The sequence below is a fragment of the Gymnoscopelus microlampas genome, assembly GCF_963454915.1.
Source record: "Gymnoscopelus microlampas genome assembly, chromosome: 1".
Taxonomy (NCBI): Eukaryota; Metazoa; Chordata; class Actinopteri; order Myctophiformes; family Myctophidae; genus Gymnoscopelus; species Gymnoscopelus microlampas.
The window spans coordinates 43,116,532-43,136,965 of NC_139962.1; the positions used below are offsets into that span (position 1 = coordinate 43,116,532).

A 20,434-nucleotide genomic window follows, 5' to 3' on the forward strand; every position below is an offset into this window, starting at 1 on the left:
CTTATTTCATCAATTAGACTTAGACTGTAGGAGCAACATCATCAGGTAATAATAAAAATAATAATAGCTTGAATTTATATAGCGCCTTTCATAAACCCAAAGACGCTTTACATCAGAACAATGAACAACTAACAGACAAATGAACAAACAACTATATGCCATAAGCCTGAGAGAATAGGTGTCTTTTCAAGGCGGCTTTAAAAGAGTCCAGTGTTGGAGCATGGCGAATCCCTATTGGGATGGAGTTCCACAGGGTGGGGGCTGCCACACTGAAGGCTCTGTCCCCGAAAGTTTGCATGTTTGTGTTGGGGACAGCAAGGAGGTCCAAGTCTGTGGACCGCAGGGTCCGTGACCGGCTCGGTTTATGGAGTAGGCTTGAGTTGAGAGGTACTGTGGAGCAAGGGCATTTTGACATTTGTAGGTGAGAAGGAGGAGTTTGTAATGGATGCGGAATTGAACAGGAAGCCAGTGCAGTTGTTTACGGGTAGGGGTGATGTGCTGCCAAGGCTTGGTGCGGGTGAGAACTCTGGCAGCTGAATTTTGGACATACTGGAGCCTATCCAGGTATTTTTTTGGGAGCCCAAACAGGACTCCATTGCAGTAGTCCAGACGGGAGGTTACAAATGCATGAATGAGGGTCTCAGCCACAGAATCGGAGAGTGAGGGATGGAGCCTAGAGATGTTCTTGAGGTGGAAGAAGGCCGATTTGGTTATGGATTTGATGTGTGACTGGTAGGAGAGGGAGTCCAGAATAATGCCAAGGTTGCGGACTTCCAGAGATGGAGATAAGGAGCTGCCATCGACATGGAGTAGAACATCTCCAATTTTCTTGAGCAGTGCCTTGGGAGCCACAACCATGAGCTCTGTTTTTGAACTGTTTAGTTTAAGAAGGTTTTGAAACACTTTTCGCATAATTTGTCAAAGATTATTTTGAAAACACAAAACCTGACAGCGTATCGCGGGTTCGAGTCCTGTTCCCGGCTATCTTTGCTGCTCTCTCCCCATCTCTCTCCCCGTTTCCTGTCTGTCTCTACTGTTATCTACAAATAAATAACAAAAATACCCCAAAAATATCTTTAAAAAATAAGATTATTTTGAAAACAAACAAAAACTGCCAAAAGAATATATCTAGAGATAATCATGTAATATATTTTCATTTGATATTTTAAAATATAGTAAAACATGCATGCATTTCCAACTTGAATTGTTCCAAGTCTAGTTTAGTCATAAATATCATTCTATATTATGTCATATGAAATCTATACTTAAGTTAATAAAAATACACATGCTGTATTATACTTATACTGCCATGTTTTCAAGAAAACATTCTTCTAACTGGTGTACACATTTCAGCTACACTTATTTTTCATTATCTTTTTGTCTCAACATCAATGCAATTGACTGTTAAAGTGAGTATCAACTCCAGTATTGATTTTTTGCTGCCATTATACATTTATTTGTATTTAGATGTATCTGGAATACACATTTCTGGCTGTGTGTAGAATATAAAATAAGATTGTTGTAATCCAATTGCAGCCTACAAAATGTAAGGACACTATTTGGCTTCATTTTTTTTAATGAAGTATAACTAGCTGTCAATGGGGAAACACTAACCTCTGTACTAGATTTATACCGGGTGTAGCTTTTAGTGACACTTGTGCTTTTCCTCCCCATACACACATCCATTTGTCGAGGCATCCATTAGCGTAAGGGGAGGGTGGGGTGGGTTGGGGGGGGGGGGGGGGGGGAGTGGTAAAGCTAATTGCTCTGGGGCCTATTTCACGAAAGCATAATTAGGGGTTAAGCCTGGATTTAACACCTATCCTGGCTTAATTTAGCCAGGATTAGCGATGAATCGGTTTCATGAAAGCTGAATTAAATCTTGCCAGATTAGTTTAGCCAGAGCACCCTGGATAAGTTTATCCATGACTCGATTTCACGAAAGAACATTTACACAATCCTACCATGGAAATGTAGCTGTGAAGTTAGCCTGGTAGGGACCAGGCTAACAGCCAAGTTTACTTAATCCAGTGCCTTGTTCTTCAAGTTTTTTCACAGTTAATTCAACATATACAAACTTGTGTTTCACAGCACACTAAACTCTGTCCATTGACATTTCATGAACGTGATGGGTCATTCCCCCAAATTGATAAAAGTCATTTGGCTCATGCACTTTACAAGTGGGCTTATTGTCAGCAACAGAACACAGGAGTCTATCCCTGTTATAGCACTAGACCCCAGGGACCGTCCGATAACAGGAGAGATGCTCTTGACCACGCTGGCCCCCCCAGGACATTTTTAACAGAGTAGATGTAATTTCCAGTATTCTGGTGACTTTTGGGAGTTTGACACTTTTACTAGGCTTTACTTAGCCTGGTAAACCCTCCCTCCGGAAATCTCATTTCCATTTGATTCCAGGAGTGAGTCTGGCCTGATTGCCCATTGTGGGAGTTTCTAGCGGAATTACCAACTAGCCGAGCCAATCAGCGTCCTCGCTCATTGTTTTGTGATTGACAGCGGGGGTAGGCCAATCAGGTGGAACCAGAGTGGTTCACACGTCATTAATCAATACACCTATCATACAAGCTGCTCATTAACATCAAAGACAAAGCAATTACTCCTGGTGATAATCACTGCAGCCTAAAATGACTTAATTGGACATCAGAGGGCCACTTGGACATCAAAGCTACATTACTCCCGCCCTTCTCCAGCCTACAGCCAAATTGCCCATATAGGTCTGCAGGCCAGACTCACTACTGAAATAAAATACAATTGAGATTTCTGGAGGGACCCCTAGCTGAGAGAGAGATGAAGCAGGGACCCCCTCTATATTGTATAAAATTGTGTTTCAGATAGACGTTTTCTGCTCTTTTTTCCTAGCCTGGTAAACCCTCCCTCCGGAAATCTCATTTCCTGAAATCAAATGGAAATGAGATTTCCGGAGGGAGGGTTTACCAGGCTACTTTTTTCCCTCTACACCTATAACTCTATGCCAAAAATAGCCAATCTACAAGCTCACAACGCCTCGGCTCGCAGCGCGAGGCGTTTGAGCTTTTGAGCTTGTAGATCTGCTATTTTTGGCTAAAGTTCTCCTCAGAGAAGGAATGCTTGGGTTCAAGTGGTTAATGTAAAAATTAACTTATTATTCCCGGTGAAGCCGGTCATTATGACATATGGCACGAAATTGGGAAAAATAAACTGTGGGAGAAATAGCGAATATGAAAAAAGTTTATCTAGAAAGTGAAATAATAAAGTGGGAAGAGAACAAGCTCATATTGATGTGTGGTTTTAAATAGACAATTTATTCAAATATGTAAATTGTCTCATTAAGTATGCACGATTTAAAAGAAGAATCACATATCAGCTGAATGTCCAACATGTTTTATTATTATTTTTACTCATGCAAATTGAGAATAGATGGACTTTTACTTGTAACAGAGTATTAATATTATCACTAATTTTACTATAACAGGTTTATCATTTGTTTGTAATAATTTAAGTTAATATAAAAGTTTGAATATGAGCTACTTCTTCCACCACGGTCCACCACTCGCCTACTATCACAGGAAGAGTGTGTGTGTGTGTGTGTGTGTGTGTGTGTGTGTGTGTGTGTGTGTGTGTGTGTGTGTGTGTGTGTGTGTGTGTGTGTGTGTGTGTGTGTGTGTGTGTGTTGGTGCGCACACGTACGTGCGTGGGTGCATGTGTGCGTTTGTGGCTTTTTGAATCCATACCAGCAATGGTGGAAAAAGTACTCACATTTTTTACTTATTAAGTATCAATACTGCAATGTAGAAATACTCTGTAAGTGCGGAATTCAACATTTACCAGTACAAAAGTATTTGTATTAAAATATACTTAAGTACTGAAAGCAATTAAGTACTCATTTTGCAGAATGTCCCATTTCACAAGTTTCCAAAATGTATGAATGCTTTGAAAATAGCAGATCTACAAGCTCACAACGCATCGCTTTGCTACTCGTTGTGCGCTTGTAGATCGGCTATTTTCATAGGGCTGCAGTGGTTAATGTATGTTTTGTAATAATAATACAAATTTACAAAGTAACTATAACTGATGTTTTCAAATAATTGTAGTGGAGTAAAAGTACAATATTTGACTCTGAGATGTAGTGGAGTAATAGTAAAAGTATTTGAAATTGGAAATACTCAAGTAAAGCACAAACACCTCAAAATTGTACTCAAGTACAGTACTTGAGTAAATGTACTTTACACCACTGCATCCTCCACACAGCAGTAGATGATTTAGCGTTGATTACTTGAAAGCAGTCTGGGGATCAATTCACTCTGCAGGAAGAAGATCCGGTTGGAAAACGAAAACGGAAATGATGCGTCCCCGTACGCGTTCAACATACCGGATTCAGTAGGCGGGGCTATAGACCGGATGTGAATACAGGTTTAAATTGGACGCAGGTGGACCACGGCTGGTTCTTACAGTTTTGTTTGTAACGTGGTGCTGCTCTGTAGAAGAAGCCAGGTAAAACTGATGTTTGATTTGTATCAACATGACACGTTTTTATCCACCAATATTTAACACCATTATTATTTAAGCATTCAAGGTGTGCTAGGACTGTGAATTATTATGACACCAAAATGGGCATAAATATGAAATATTGTGTTTTATAACCGAGGGAGAAAATGCATCAAACTAGTCATTTTGATCAGTCAGATTTTTACCTCATTGATATGCAAATAATCAAAATTGAGAAAATACAACTATAATAGTCTTGATTGTTCCAAATGATCACAACTAAATGTCACCTAAAGTTTAAACCTGGCTTAAACGGTAACAGCCCAACTCACTCCAAAACCAACTCACTCCAAATCGAGCCCAACTCACTCCAGACATCTCCCTCCACAGCAGAGCCGAACTCACTCCACACACTTGGCCAACTCCCTCCACGCACTTGGCCAACTCCCTCCACAGCAGAGGACAACTCACTCCACAAATTATTATTGAGGAAGACATTTGTGCTTAAGTACAATATTGAGGAATTAAGTACAATATTGAGGAATTTGTTACAGACATTTGTGCTTAAGTATTGAGGAATTTGTTACTTTTAACTCTATTCTGTTTTAGGCTTGGTTAAAGTTTTAATAGGCTTGGTTAAAGTTTTAAATACTGTCTCTACAAAACAATCTCTACAAAACAACTTAATGGTTCTGGGGGGGGGGGGGGGGGGCTCGCTGGCCCCCGTCTTGTTATCTTGTTAGGCTATCATTGAGCCTTAACAGTATCTATGGCCCTGGACTGTTAACACTTTGGCACTTGGAGTCCAGTGTTTGTTAGATGTCTTATTCTATTGTTGGTCAAATCAAGAGGTGTTGTTATATACCTCGTTAAGGTTTTGTTTTTTGACCTAAACCACCATGTTTAGTCCCAGTACTTAAGTAAATGTACTTAGTTACTTTACACCACTGACACATTGAACCAATATTACACTGGTGACATTGCATGGAGTGAGTTGGGTTTGGTCCTGGAGTGAGTTGGCTTTGGTCCTGGAGGGAGTTGGTCTTTGGTCCTGGAGGGAGTTGTCCCAGCCCTGGAGTGAGTTGGCCGAGCCCTGGAGTGAGTTGGCCGAATATTTCTTAAGTCTTCATGGAGTGAGTTGGATTTGGAGTGAGTTGGGTGGTATTCGCTTAAACCACACTCACTGTGTGGGGGTTTGTAGATCTAACCCCACCATACAAACATTACATTCATGTGGGTTTATAATCTATTTAGGCCTTGGATCCAGACTGGTCAGGGATTTTATTTATGGTGATAGTCTGATGTTTGTTGGTAGTTTTAAACGGCTCGTAACTCCCCATAAATGAGCCCAATCCAACACATAACGCGTTTAAACCCAAAGACACGGATGTTACCCGTCCATACGGGTCAGGTTTGTTCCGTAATATTACTTAACGTTGAATAAAGACGTGTTTTAATCACGCGTGTGTCTGAACGCCGTTCTATTTCCACATTCACTTGCAGTGTAATACCTGTGGTCACCTGCTGCGCCACTTTCCTAAATAGTGTGGTTTTCTGTGTTTTAAGGCTCGTGCGTCTACATGTCTGTATTCATTGTAAATATAAAGTTATTATCTTAAAGCCACAGATGTTATCCGTACATACGGGGTCTTGGTGTTCTCTTGATATTCAGTATAGTTTAATAAAGAAGTGTTTTAATCCCGTCTGTGGATGAACATCATTGTATTTCCTGGAGTACATGGGGTGTAATACCGGCGTTCACCTGCTGCATCAGCGCCACTTACACCCATTGAATGATATACAGTGATGTTCTGACAGACCAAAGCATTTATTAATTGAATAATACGGAATATTGCTGAACACAAAGGGTCCATATGGTGGGATAACATCTGTAGCTTTGGGATAAACACTTTATATTTAGAGTACTATACATTTATCAAGATGTTTGAGACTTTAACATGGAACTAACTACAAACACTATTTTTTGGAGTGTTCAAGAACACTCCAAAAACGTGTTGAAAGTCTATTCTCGGAGGTGGGAAGCCTCTCAGCACCTCTCAGCACCTCTCAGCACCCCACCTTCTCTGTAAAATACACTTTTTGATCAGAAAAGAAAATATTTCACCGGAATGCAAGAATCTGGTCAATAGAAAAATTCCATTGACCAGATCTGTAGAGGGCGCAGTGGAGCAACCAAAAACATTTTTTTCTTCCAAGGCTAAAATGAAACTATAATCTCGTCTCCATTGGGAGGAAACCTCATTATGTCCAAAACCTTTTTAGGATTCAAAAATGGCACGCTTCGCGCCACGTTTCGAACTTGTAGATCTGCTACTGTTGATGCTTTATGCGACGCTGTAGTAATCAAGTAGGACGAGAGATTTTTGCCCGACAGTTTAGAACGTATGCTTAACACTAGCCTAAAATAAGTGTTAAATAGCTCTATATTCTGGTAGTTCGCATTGCTACAGAGTGTTTGTTCAGTAACAATATTAAATAGCTCTATATTGTGATAGTACTCATTGCTATAGAGTGTTTGTTCAGTAAAAGGAGTCTCCCATGTCTCTCCAGCTCTTTATTAAACAGAACATGCATTTTCAGTGCCCTCTCCTGATTGGCTTACATTGTGTCACCTACCTGAACATGTACTATATTGTGTTTATTAAAGAGCTGGAGAGACCCCTGTGACTGAACAAACACTCTGTAGCAATGATTATATCAGAATATAATACTTTAACCTTTTAAAAAAATACCAAAAAATATAACTTACCCTACCTTTAAGGAATATATATATATGTTTTTTTGTTTTTTGTTTTACAATCTTAATATTCTATTCTACAATATATTATATGTAATATTGGTGTATATCTGTGTCTTGCAGGTTAATCATGTGGTGACCTTCTGCAGAGTGGACTAAATCTACTTCATACAGTGAGTTAAAAACGCTGAGTCATGGCTTCTAGCTATGACTCAGCGTTTGACTCACTGTATGAGTTCTTCAGTGAAGGTCCTGGATGGATGGAGTCATCAGGAGATAGCTGGTAATAGAGTGTCTGTAACTCAGGACAAGGGGCGGGAAGATGGATCTTCGACGCAGCAACGAGCCCTGAGAGCTGAAACGTATAACGGTGCCAACGAACGTTCTCCGTTGGAGATATAAGGCGTACGGTGCTCGGGACGTGGTGCCATACAACCTACGCGGCTCTATTAATACCAGCTATCTTCAACCGAGCGGCGGGAGACCCCACACGGTACGTACCTGGATCACACCTAGCCAGCAGTGGTGGAAAGTAACTAGGTGCATTTACTTGAGTACTGTATAAAGTACAATTTCAAGGGATTTGTCTTTACTTGAGTATTTCCAAATTTCAATACTTTTACTCCACTACATTTCGGATCCAAATATTGTACTTTTTACTTCACTGCATTTATTTGAAAACTTTATTTTAGTTACTTTGTAGATTTTGACTAATTACAAAACCTGTATTAACCACTTCAGCCCTATATACATTTTGGCCATTTGAAATTAGCCGATCTACAAGCTCACAATGCGATGCGACACATTGTGAGCTTGTAGATCGGCTATTTTCAAAAGATTTTGATATATTTTGAAAACTTGAGAAACGGGATATTCTACATAATGAGTACTTTTTATTTTTGGTACTTCAAGTACATTTTGATACCAGTACCTTTGTACTTTTACTCAAGTGAATTTTGAATTCTGGACTTTAACTTGTAACAGAGTATTTCTACATTGCAGTAGTGATACTTTTACTTAAGTAAAAACAAATCAGTATTTTCTTCCACCACTGCTGGCCATTATAAACTAGGGCTGTGTCACCATTACAAAATGGAAGTTGACGATGCATTGTCACATGATTGATTGTGATCAAAGATTTAATTGTGTTTGACGTTGAGCATGGGAACATTATGAATACAAATGTAATTTATTTTTGGCTTTTAGGGCTTCGTAAACAAAAGTTGCACAAGGTAGATATGACAAATAATATACATCATTTAATTACAAAAAATACATTCATAGTGGGATTAGCAGAGTGGAAATAGCCAATCTACAAGCTCAGAACGTGTCGCATCGCAACACGCTTTGAGCTGGTAGATCTGCTATTTCCACAAAATGTTTGAAAATATGTGAACATTTTTAACATGGTAATGATTATGACGATTATGCAAAACATAATTGCAAATTCAAATAATTGCAATTAGGCTATTACGTAATAATTGTGACAGGTCTAGTATAAACCCTAGGGTTTATACTCATGGTAACTGATGGCTGATATCAGACATCACTTTGAGAGCCACTGGTCTAGTATAAAACCTAGGGTTTATACTCATGGTAACTGATGACTGGTATGAGAGCCACTGATCTAGTATAAACCCTAGGGTTTATACTCATGGTAACTGATGACTGGTATGAGAGCCACTGGTCTAGCGGCTGAGAGCTGAACCAAGACGTCTGTGGTTTTATTTTCAAGCCGAATCCCAACCCTCAACATTCTGCCTCCAGTGTTATGGAGAAATTGGTGACCTGACAAAAGATGTGTCCATCGTGCCCATCACATGTCAAACATCCAAAGTAAATCACTGTTGTTAGTTTATGAACAGAGTTGCTCTGTTCATAAACAAATTGTTATTTACATTTGGACATGGTGATGTTTTTGTGAAGTCCACGAGATGGTCGCACGTTTTCTGAAGGTCACCAATTTCACTGTAACACACAACCATGCTGGAGGTAGGAGGCACAAACTGGAGTTTTGGAATCAGCGGCCATATTGGAAATAAATCGGGCCTCTTCCTCACTTCCCTTCACAGGTGTTACGATGATGCTAATGAAGGCTCTGTTCCAAACGGACCCTTACGGGTGTGTAACTCTTGAGTGTACAGATGGAAACAAATTACAGGTCCATTTGGTTCCATTTGTACTCAGAGTTATGGCTGTCCTTTGAGAACCACTGTGCTACACTAAATAGAGCAGAGCCTTCATTAGTATCATTGGTAACATGGTAATGTGAAGGAAGTAAGGAAGAGGCCCAATCCTTGGCCAAATGAATATTCATTTGGGGGTCCTTCATATGAAAAGTTTGAGAGCCAATGTCTTTAGTTGTTTCTGAAACTTGATGAAATGATAAGCATTGTAGACTTTACTTGAACATGGTGTTTGATACAGGAATAGACGGCACCTCTTCTGGCAATTTTTCTCCCAAAATGTAAAGCAAATGAAGAATTTGCGAAAATGTTCTTAAAGCAGGGGTCTTCAACAGGGGGTCCGGGACCCAGAGTTACTACAGGGGGTCCGCCAAATCTTTTTTTACATTAACCACTTGAACCCTAGCATCCCTTTGCTGAGGAGAAAAAATAGCAGATCTACAAGCTCACAACGCCTCGCAGCGCGAGGCGTTGTGAGCTGTGAGCTTGTAGATCGGCTATTTTTTTAGCAAAGAGTTATAGGTGTAGAGGGAAAAAAGAGCAGCAAAAGTTTATCTCAAACACAATTTTATACAGTATAGAGGGGGTCCCTGCTTCATCTCTCTCTCAGCTAGGGGGTCCTTGGCCTGAAAACGTTGAAGATCCCTGTCTTAAAGGGATAGTTTAAAACACTTTTCCTATGGAAACTTGAATTCATGGATATGTTTTTGTTTTCGTCTCATTCCTAAACCAATAATTTGATGACCGGCAGCGGTTTCCGGTAGGAGACACAAAGAGTCTCCTTTGTGTCTCCTACCGGAACCGCTGCCTACCGGTCCATAATTCAAGGCTCCATGGGGTGACTAATCGATAGAGAAAAAAAGTATGTTTTTGGGTGAACTATCCCTTTTTAAGTAATGTAAAGCAGTGGTTTTCAACCAGTGGTCCTTGAGGGAGTACCAGGGGGTCCCCAGCAAAATGAGTTAATGGCGTCACAGACATTTTTAACCACTTAGCTTTGGCTATTCAAAAATATCAGATATACAAAGCTCATAGCGCGGCACCGAGTGCCGCGCTATGAGCTTGTAGATCTGATATTTTTGAAAAACCTTTGAAAAAGTGTGCATATCTTTGAATATTTGTATTTTTTTAAGCAAAAATTGACTGATATCTTTGCTTCTGGGGGTCCCTGGCACAAAACATTTTCAAATGGGGGTCCGCGGCCAAATGTATCAATTTAGGGGTCCTTGGCATGAAAAAGGTTGAAAACCACTGATGTAAAGTATACATGATGTGAACATGTACGGGTGTGTACATCATTATCAGACCTAAAACGTATTGTTTTATGCCCACAGTGGCTGTAGGCCAGTCAAGCATCTTCAAATCATGTACTTAAAGGAGTAGTTCACCCAAAAAATTACTTATTTTCTATAAATTGCACACCCCATGAAGCCTTGAATTCATGATTTTGTTTTAGTTTTTGTCTCATTACTAAGCCAATAATTTGATGACCGGGTGTATTTCCGGTAGGAGACACAAATACTTTACTTTGTGTCTCCTACCGGATACATTAGCCGGTAGGAGACGGGAATCTAATTATTGGCATAGGAATGCGACAAAAACAAATCAATGAATTCAAGGCTTCATGGCGTGTGCAATTGATAGAAAATAAGTCATTCTGTGGGTGAACTACTCCTTTAAGTTACTTAATTACTTACTTTGAGGAATAGAAATGGCCAATTACACATTGAAGTGCCCACTTTTCCCGGGTGCCCACTCTTCTGGTTACAAAAATGTTAATTTATTTTCAAACATGTTCAATGTTCATGTACAATACAATTCAATCCTTAATCGCAATTATTTGTGACAATTACTCAAGTAAAATGCCATAATGGTGGCACAGCCCTGTCAGTGACCAGCTTATGGCTCTACAGACCATCTTCTTGGCTTCCAAAATGTCACCCTGTAAGGCCTGCTCAACTCAACGTTTTTGTTTTCTTTTTTGTGTCTTTACAGAACACGAAGATGACAAGAAGAAGACGTCCGTAAGTGAAGATGGCAGGAAGGTAGGAACCTTTTGATTGCAGCTGCTGCTTGTTAAGGGGGCTACATGCTACATGCTACCATACCATGTATGTGGTCATTTGCGTCGTCTATCGTTTCACGTCATTTGCATCGCGTCATTTGTGGGTAAAGCTTCATCACGTCGGTCCACATCACATAGGACCATGTGCCTTTCTGTGATGTGGATTTATGTGATTTTATTTATTGTTTCACGTAATTTGCGCCCAAAGCTTTGATCACATCAGTCCACATCACATACGACCATATGTGGTCGTAACTTCTCCTCTTTTTCTCTATTCTTTGCTTTAATAAAGCAATAACAAAATTATTTGTTTTTATTTACTTTTGTGTCCGAGTTATTTGATCGATTTTTTGTTTTTGTCTGTCTTTCTTTTCACAAACACATTTCTTTCTTCTTGCCTGTCTATTGCACTAGTTCTTCACTAGTGGTTTGTGTGTACAAATGTATGTGATGTGGAGCTATGTGATTTATGTCTGGTATCATTATGGTAGCATGTAGCCCCATTAACACTGTGTTTACAGTCATCTATGCTGTAGGTCTGTGCAAACTAAAAGAGAAAGCAAATGATGTGCGTCGTGTCATTTGCTTCTTTCTTAGTGTTTTTTAATTTCATTTGCTGTTTGAGTCGTGGCTGCTGTTCAAGGTAAGTGATAGTAGTGACACGATCTATCATTGGTTGTCGGGCAGAAACTATCTATCTATCTATCTATCTATCTATCTATCTATCTATCTATCTATCTAATTATTTTTTTTGTCGTAAATACATTTCTTTACTTGGTCATACCGTGTGACAGTGTCACACACTAAAGCAGTACAAACACCCGATCTACAAGCTCACAACGCAAAGATCATGATAATTACATTGGATCCATTGGAACACAGGTTATTTTGTGTCCATTTTAAAAAGTACAATTTTGGACATACACGGTTTCTGCCTGACCTCCATACTTTAACTTCCCCTCTTTTCTCTTCATTATTTGCTTGAATAAAGTTATAACTTCTTTCTTTTCGTGTGTCTTGTGGTTTTTGTGTGTACAAATGGAACCAAATGGACCCGACTGGTCCATTTGGTTCCATTTGTAGTACTGACAGTATACGTATACCAGGCTGTTTATGTAATGACAGGGTACAGTATATGTAGGCCTACGCTAAGCTGTATGATATAGTGACCGGGTACAGTATATGTATACTAGGTTGTATAATATAGTGACAGGGTATAGTATATGTGGCTCTTGGTCACATAGCAAACTCACATAGTTAAACCTATTTGTGCTTTATCTATTTTTGATAAAGTTAAAAATATAGCTTTTTTTGCCCTGTCATAGTATCAACTAAACATTTTTTTGGCTTTAACCGTAAAATGTGCACTATCAGTGTCGTTCGCGTAGCGCCGCTTGCGTTGCGTCATTTAACGGGTGGCGGGCCAGCGGTTTGCGTCGTTTGCGTTCAATGCCCGTCATTCGTGAAGAATAAGTAAGAAGGGACTGGACCAGTGTTTTTTTATTATTGGGTCACGGCCAGCGTTTGTGTGATTTGTCTCGTAGCATTTTGCGTTTTGATTTGATTTGCGTCGCGTCTCAGGATTTCACGTCACCGTGCAGGTAAGTCTTCATCACGTCAGCCCACATCACATAAGTCCATGGTGTAGTGTAGTGTAGTATGTGATGTGGATTGATGTGATGTATGTGTTGTCATTTCACAACACATGCGGGTAAAAATTACATTTGATTTCACGTCGCTTCCGTCATATGCAGGTAAGTCTTCATCACGTCAGCCCACATCACATATGACCGTACAGGGGGGCCGTATGTGATGTGCATTGATGTGATGTATGTGTTGTGTTGTGTCATTTCACAACATATGCGGGTAAAACATCATCACGTTAGTCCACGTCACATATGAACATATGTGGAGGTATGTGATGCATGTCGTCCTTTACGTCGTGTGTCGTTTCGCGTAATTTAATTGCCGTTGTACCGTTTCAGGCTATTTGCGAGTAAAGCTTCATCACGTCAATCCACATCACATAATAATAATAATAATAATAATAATAATAATAATAATAATAATAATAATAATAATAATAATGGTAATAATAATAATCACATTACTGGTCGTATGTGAATTACTGGTCGTATGTGATGTGGATTTATGTGATTTTGTGATTATTTCACGACATTTGCGGATAGCTCGTCATTCACATCGGTCGGCATTTTTTTCTTTTAGGCGAGGTACACGCCGTTGTTTACAGTAGGCCAGAACAGGGAGAGATGTAGGGCCATCATTCATATCATATGCATTTAACCTATTAAGACCTGGAACTGTGTCATTTTTAGATTTGAGCTAAAAAGCTTTATTTCGCACTTTGGCTATTCAAAAATAGCAGATATACGAGCTCATAGCGCAGCACCGAGTGCCGCGCTATGAGCTTGTAGATCTGTTATTTTTGAAAATTCGTGAAAATGTGTGCAAATCTTTGAATATATATATATATTTTTAAAGCAAATATTTTTTAACTCAAATCTTTGCTTCTGGCGGGGGGGGGGTCCGTGGAACAAAATATTTTGATGGGTGTCCGCGGCCAAATACATATCATTTTGGGGGTCCTTGACATGAAAAAGTTTGAGAACCACTGATATAGAAACTTATGTTTTTCAGAAAACTGTTGGGATTTAGGAGACATTTTCAGGTCTTAAAGGGTTAATGACTTTGGTTATTCCTGTTGCTTGTGTTGTATGATACAACACAAGCAACAGGAATAACCAGTTGTATGTTGTGTATTAATGTTATTCATAGTGTTGTATGTTGTTTACTAATGTCATTCATAGTGTTGTATGTTGTGTACTAATGTCATTCATGCTGTTGCTGTATTGCTGACAAATATTGGCACAATTGATTTTGCGTTGCGTCATTTGCGTTAAAGCTTAATCACGCCAATCTACATCACATATGACCAGTATGTGATGTGAAGGTGTGTGTGACGGATGTCGGCATGTGCATCACGTATAGTTGCTCGTTATTTGTGCCGTCATTTGCGAGTAAAGCTTCATCACGTCAATCCACATCACATCATAATAATAATAATAATAATAATAATAATAATAATAATAATAATATAAACTATACATATGACCAGTATGTGATGTGGACTTCGTTTCACGTTGTTTGCGTACAATGCTCGTCATTTGGCAGGAGAATAATGAAGAAAATGGACTGATGCTGGACTGAGACTGATGCAGAGAACATGAAGCAAAGAATGCTGCTGCCATTGCGTCATATGCGCCTCGTATAATTTATATCAATCGCCCACAAATGATGTAAATTATACGAGTCTCTCTCTCTGTCTCTCTATCCCTCTCATCTCTCTATCTCTCCCCCTGGTAAGTATGTTGGTGAATGTAAAGCACATTACAAAGTGCTTTGGTTAAAGGTACTATAGATAAATGCACCATTTAAATTGTAAACTTTGAATTGAACTCATAGGCATAAGCTAGCAGCCACTGTGACACTGTGTAAGAGGCAGTTCAGTCACTGTAGACTGTATTACTCCTGGAAAATAAAATAAACATTAGTCATAACTGATTGCATTCTAAACATTACAGTAATAACTGACGTCATTCAAAATGTGTTTTTAAATTTAACAGCTACCAGGCATTGTGCCACTGCAGAGGTTCCCAAACCTTTTAGCTCAGGACCCAAACTAGTGAAGATAATAGATTTGCAAGCTCACAACGAGCATGTAAATCTATTTTCACAACCTCTTTTTTCTTTCTTCTAATTTATTGCTTAGATTTGTTGTTTTCACGAAATAGCACATGTTCTATTTTGCTTGCTTCTTATATGTGCTTTTAATTCATTTCAATTTTACTATTTGACCCCAGAAAAAATAGTCACGGTTTGAATCTGGATCTGAAATTATCAATAAACAAGCAATGGCAAAAACACACTGGGATGTAAACATTCCAGTGTAAAGATTTTCATAACGTTTTCGCTCGAGACCCAAAAGAGAAATGTGATGTCTCCCTGGGACCTAGTGAGAATAGCAGATCTACAAGCTTGGCTTGTAGATCTGCTATTTTCATTACTCTTTTTTTTAAAATATATTTTAAATGGAATTTCTTTGATTTTTGTTTTTAAATGTATCGGGTTCTTTTGAAACATAAGAACGTTTTACTACTCTAAATATTTTATTTTATTCATGTAAAACAAATGTAGGATACTAAAAGGAAAGAGGAATATTTACTGACTGATCTCAAAAACAAATGAAAACTGGCAGAAATAAAGACTCACTCCATAAAAACCTTAAGGAAAACTCCTTAGACAGAGACTAAGAACATATATTTTTATTTTATTTTTTCTATGTTCATCAAGTGCTTCAAGTGCTCTAAGTGTAAAGTGCAGCAACACACATTTAGGTCGTAGGACCATCGTCAGTGCTATATCATCAGATGTAATCATTTGTGGTTAAAGCTTCATCACGTCAGTCCACATCACATAATGACCGTAATGTAGTGTAGTAGTGTAGTATGTGATGTGGATTTATGTGTTGTCATTTGTGGGTAAAGCTTCATTATTCATGCCGGTCAATAGGCGAGGCACTGACGATGGTCCTTTGACCCAAACGTTTGCTGCTGCACTTTTCACTTTTAGCACTTGGAGCTCTTTATGAGCATGAACAAATAAAACGCTAATATATTTTTTTAGTCTCTGTCTAAGGTGTTTTTCTTAAGGTTTTTGAGGAGTGAGTCTTTTCTTCAACCGGTTTTCCTTTTGTATAAAGATGTTAACATGGCTTCACATTTATGGTCTGTAAATGATTACATTATTACAATTTTCAAAAATATAAAATTGGTTGGAGGAGTCAAGATTTTATTTCACACTTGTAAGTTTTGTGGACATTTTTGTTTTTTGATAACAAATATGATCTATATGTCGTTTACCCGATTAAAAGCATTATCAGGTTTTTATTAAAACAATGTCCACAGAGCTTTAAAAAGTGTTAAATAAAATAAAGTTTCTCTAAAAATGTCAATCTTAATTGTGAAACTTAATTACATGTTGCTCATGTACTTAATCCATAGGGTTAGGTTTTCATCTGCCGTAGTTGTAGATCTTTAATTAAATGTTCATTTACAGAGTGTTAATCCATAGGGTTATGTTTTCATCTTTGAAATGTGTAAATCAGTGGTTCTCAACCTTATTCTGGATCTGACCACTTAACATGGCAGCCGTGTTAAGTGGACAGATGGGTGGGCCTTTTCAGAGCATGTTTTAAAGACCAATCGATCCATTGGTACTAACTTAGTATAAATGATTTATTTAGTATAACTTTTTTATATTAAATCTTAATGTTTTTGCCAAATATTTAGGAGTAGAACCACTGGTTTAAATTTCAACTAAATGTAAGTTGTATGTTAAACAAATGATTCCCCTACTTTATGGAATTGCTTTTCTTTTTTTAATTTACTTTATGAAATTAGTTTGAGCTTGTAGATCTTCACTCTTGTAGATTTCCATTATTTTCTTTTCTATATGGAATTTCTTATTTAGCATTTTCTTAAATTACATTATTTTGAATGTTTTTCTTTATTTTGTGACATTGATCTTGTAGATCGTCTATTTTCACTTTTTATAATGTTTTTTGGACATCAACAATATTCCAATATGTCATATCTGCTCCATTCAGAACAAACCAATGTCATTTTCAAATGTATTTAATACATTACAATCTTCAATGAACCGTAATCCACAGGCCAATCACCTGCTGGAAGCTTTGATTGAATACTTAATTAACAGGTTGGGGGGGGGGGTTATTTACTCATGACCCAAGAAAATGTGTCCACGACCCATTATTGAGTCCCGACCCATAACTTGGGAAACAGTGGACAAGGGTCCATTTGGTTCCATGTGTTTCCTTAAATATATGAGGTTCCTTTGAAAAATAACGTTTTATTTCTGTACATTTCTTTCTTTTTTTTTATTGTAGGAAACTAAAAGGAAAAAGAGGAATATTTACTGACTGTAGCTGGTCTCAAAAACAAAGCAAAACTGGCAGAAAAAAAGACTCCCTCCACAAACTCCTTAGACGGAGACAAAGAAAAGCTATTTTTATTTTATTTGTTTCATGATCATAAAGTGCTCCAAGGGATCAAATTGAAAAGTGCAGCAGCAAACATTTAGGTCATAGGACCATCGTCAGTGCTATATCATCAGATCTAATCATTTGCGGTTAAAGCTTCATTACGTCAGTCCACATCACATATGACGATAGTGTATGTGTAGTGTAGTGTAGTGTAGTGTAGTGTAGTATGTGATGTGGATTTATGTCTCTTTTCATTTTGCGTAATTTGATTTGCGTCTCGTCTTATCATTTCACGTCACTTCAGTCATGTGCAGGTAAGTCTTCATCACGTCAGTCCACATCACATATGACCATAGGCGCTGTATGTGATGTGGATTTATGTGTTGTCATTTGCGGGTAAAGCTTCATTATTCACGGCGGTCAGTAGGCGAGGCACTGACGATGGTCCTTTGACCCAAAAGTTTGCTGCTGCACTTTTCACTTGGCTCTTGGAGCACTTTATGAGCATGAACAAATACAATGCAAATATATTTTCTTAGTCTCTCTGTCTAAGGAGTTTTCCTTAAAGTTTGTGTGGAATGAAAACATGGCTACCTATTTATGGCCTGTTCATGAATTTTCCATGGCCAGTCATTTGGGATCAATAAAAGTAGGAAAAAAGGCTGTTATTCTAGTCCGGACTTGTCCTTTAACATGGCAGCCTTGTTAAGTGGATAAACTAAATTGGTAAATGGATGAACTGTGACGGGATAGATGAGGGAGGTCAGAAAGAGTTTTTTTTTTGTGCAAATATTAATTTGAATATCTGTTAGTTTATTGTATCTTATCTGTATTTTGTTTTAGTTTTTCTCCTTTTTTATTGTTGTAATGTTAATTATTGACATGTATTTTGGGTTATTGTTTTCCTGTTTTCTTCTTGGTCGTCATGACTTCATAGGCTTGTCAAAATTACATAATAGCATTAGTCTTTAATGGATAATATCATTGGAAATTATGTAATATTTGCACAAAAAATATTTCAGTTGTAATGTATGTTTTGTTTTAACTTCCATTTACTGTATTTGAATGTGATGGTTTTTTTATTGTATTTATTTGTTTATTTATTGCTTTCTTCTTTTTTTTTATAAAGGCGCTATATCACTAAACATTACCGTATCTGATCTCAATAGGCTCATTATCTGTAACTGTACAGCTGTGCTGCTTCAGGAATTCTGTGACCAACAGCGTAGCTCATCATTGTTGTAATGTGAAGAGACTCATCTTCAGACTCCACCTCATCCTGTAGCACTTAGATGCATTTTGAGCTTGTAGATCTGCTATTTTCAAATGGCCAAAGTTTAAATAGGGTTAATGTTTGTATGTTTTGTAGTAATAATCAAAATCTACAAAGTAACTAAAGGTTTCAAAAAATTGTAGTGGAGTAAAAGTACAATATTTGCCTCTGAGGTGTGGTGGATTATAAGTAAAAGTACTGAACATTGGAAATACTCCAGTAAAGTAAAAAAATACCTCAGATGCTGGGTTCATTTGTTGACCCGGCATCCTATAGTTTCTATGTACAGATTATTAATTTATTATACCGTGTAGACTGATGCTAGGTTCTTGGTTTACCTGTGATCCTAGTTTACTGAGACACTACACTGTCTGTTTTCTATGTATGTGTTTACCTTGTTTATTGTGAGTCACTCTGGACAAAGAGTATAGATGAATATCTACATTGAAAATTGTGAAGTGACTTTACTGTTGAAATGTAAATGAGTGAATGTTACCATGTGATTTGTAAATAACAACATAAAAACAAAGGCTCTGGTGTGGTTCTCCTGGTTTACCGGGATGGGGTTCAATTCCCTGCAGTGCCCTACTCATAGTGTTGTATTTACCATTTTATATGGTCTGTTTTATTTATGTTCATAGTGTTGTATTTACCCTTTATGGTTTGATGTTTTATTCTTTATGTTCATTGTTAGTCCAGGGGCCAACACTGATATTTTCACAAATTGGTACCACCTGAGGTGGCCGTAAAGTTTTTGTATTTTTGTATTCCTACGTGTCTCTAGTTTATATTTTGGTATGATACATCTTCCAATTCAGTAGCTTAATGGCAGTTATCACTACCTACCGGCTAATGTATCCGGTAGGAGACACAAAGTAGAATCTTTGTGTCTCCTACCGGAAATACACCCGGGCATCAAATTATTGCGACAAAAAACAAAATATATCCATGTATTCAAGGCTTCATGGGGTGTGCAATTGATAACTTCTCAGATTTTTGGTGTTTGCAAAAAGACTGCTTTCCATAAGCTTGTAAAAATTGACCCTCCTTCGGTCTAGGGTGGTCATAGCTGAATGGGTAGAGAGTCCCCCTGGGAAACTTAAAGGAGGAGTTCACCCAAAAAATGATTATTTTCTGTCAATTGCACACCCCATGAAGCCTTGAATACATGGATATATTTTGTTTTTTGTCGCAATAATTTGATGCCCGGGTGTATTTCCGGTAGGAGACACAAAGATTCTACTTTGTGTCTCCTACCGGATACATTAGCCGGTTTAGAGTGATTACTGTCATTAAGCTACTGAATTGGAAGATGTATCATACCAAAATATAAACTAGAGACATGTAGGAATACAAAAATACCAAAAATGTACGGCCACCTTAGGTGGTACCAAAATCTGCCTTGGCCCTTGGACTATGTGTTGTATTTACCCTTACATGGTTTGTTTAATTCTTTGTTCATAGTGTTGAATTTCCCCTTATGTGGTTTATTTTATCTTTATGTTCATAATGTTGTATTTACCCTTACATGGTTTGTTTTATTCTTTATGTTCATTGTGTAGGGTTGGGATCCTTCATTATCATT

General features: G+C 38.0%; 1 protein-coding gene across 1 annotated transcript in view; it reads right to left on the reverse strand.

Annotated features, from left to right (window-relative positions):
* Nucleotides 1-11,642, reverse strand: part of cox4i1 (cytochrome c oxidase subunit 4I1) — a 29,676-nt gene extending 18,034 nt beyond the window's left edge. Inside the window, exon 1 of the mRNA XM_084056810.1 lies at nucleotides 11,638-11,642. The gene's annotated coding sequence lies outside the window, so the exon portion shown is untranslated. The remainder of the gene's footprint in view (nucleotides 1-11,637) is intronic.
* Nucleotides 11,643-20,434: the final 8,792 nt, after the last annotated feature.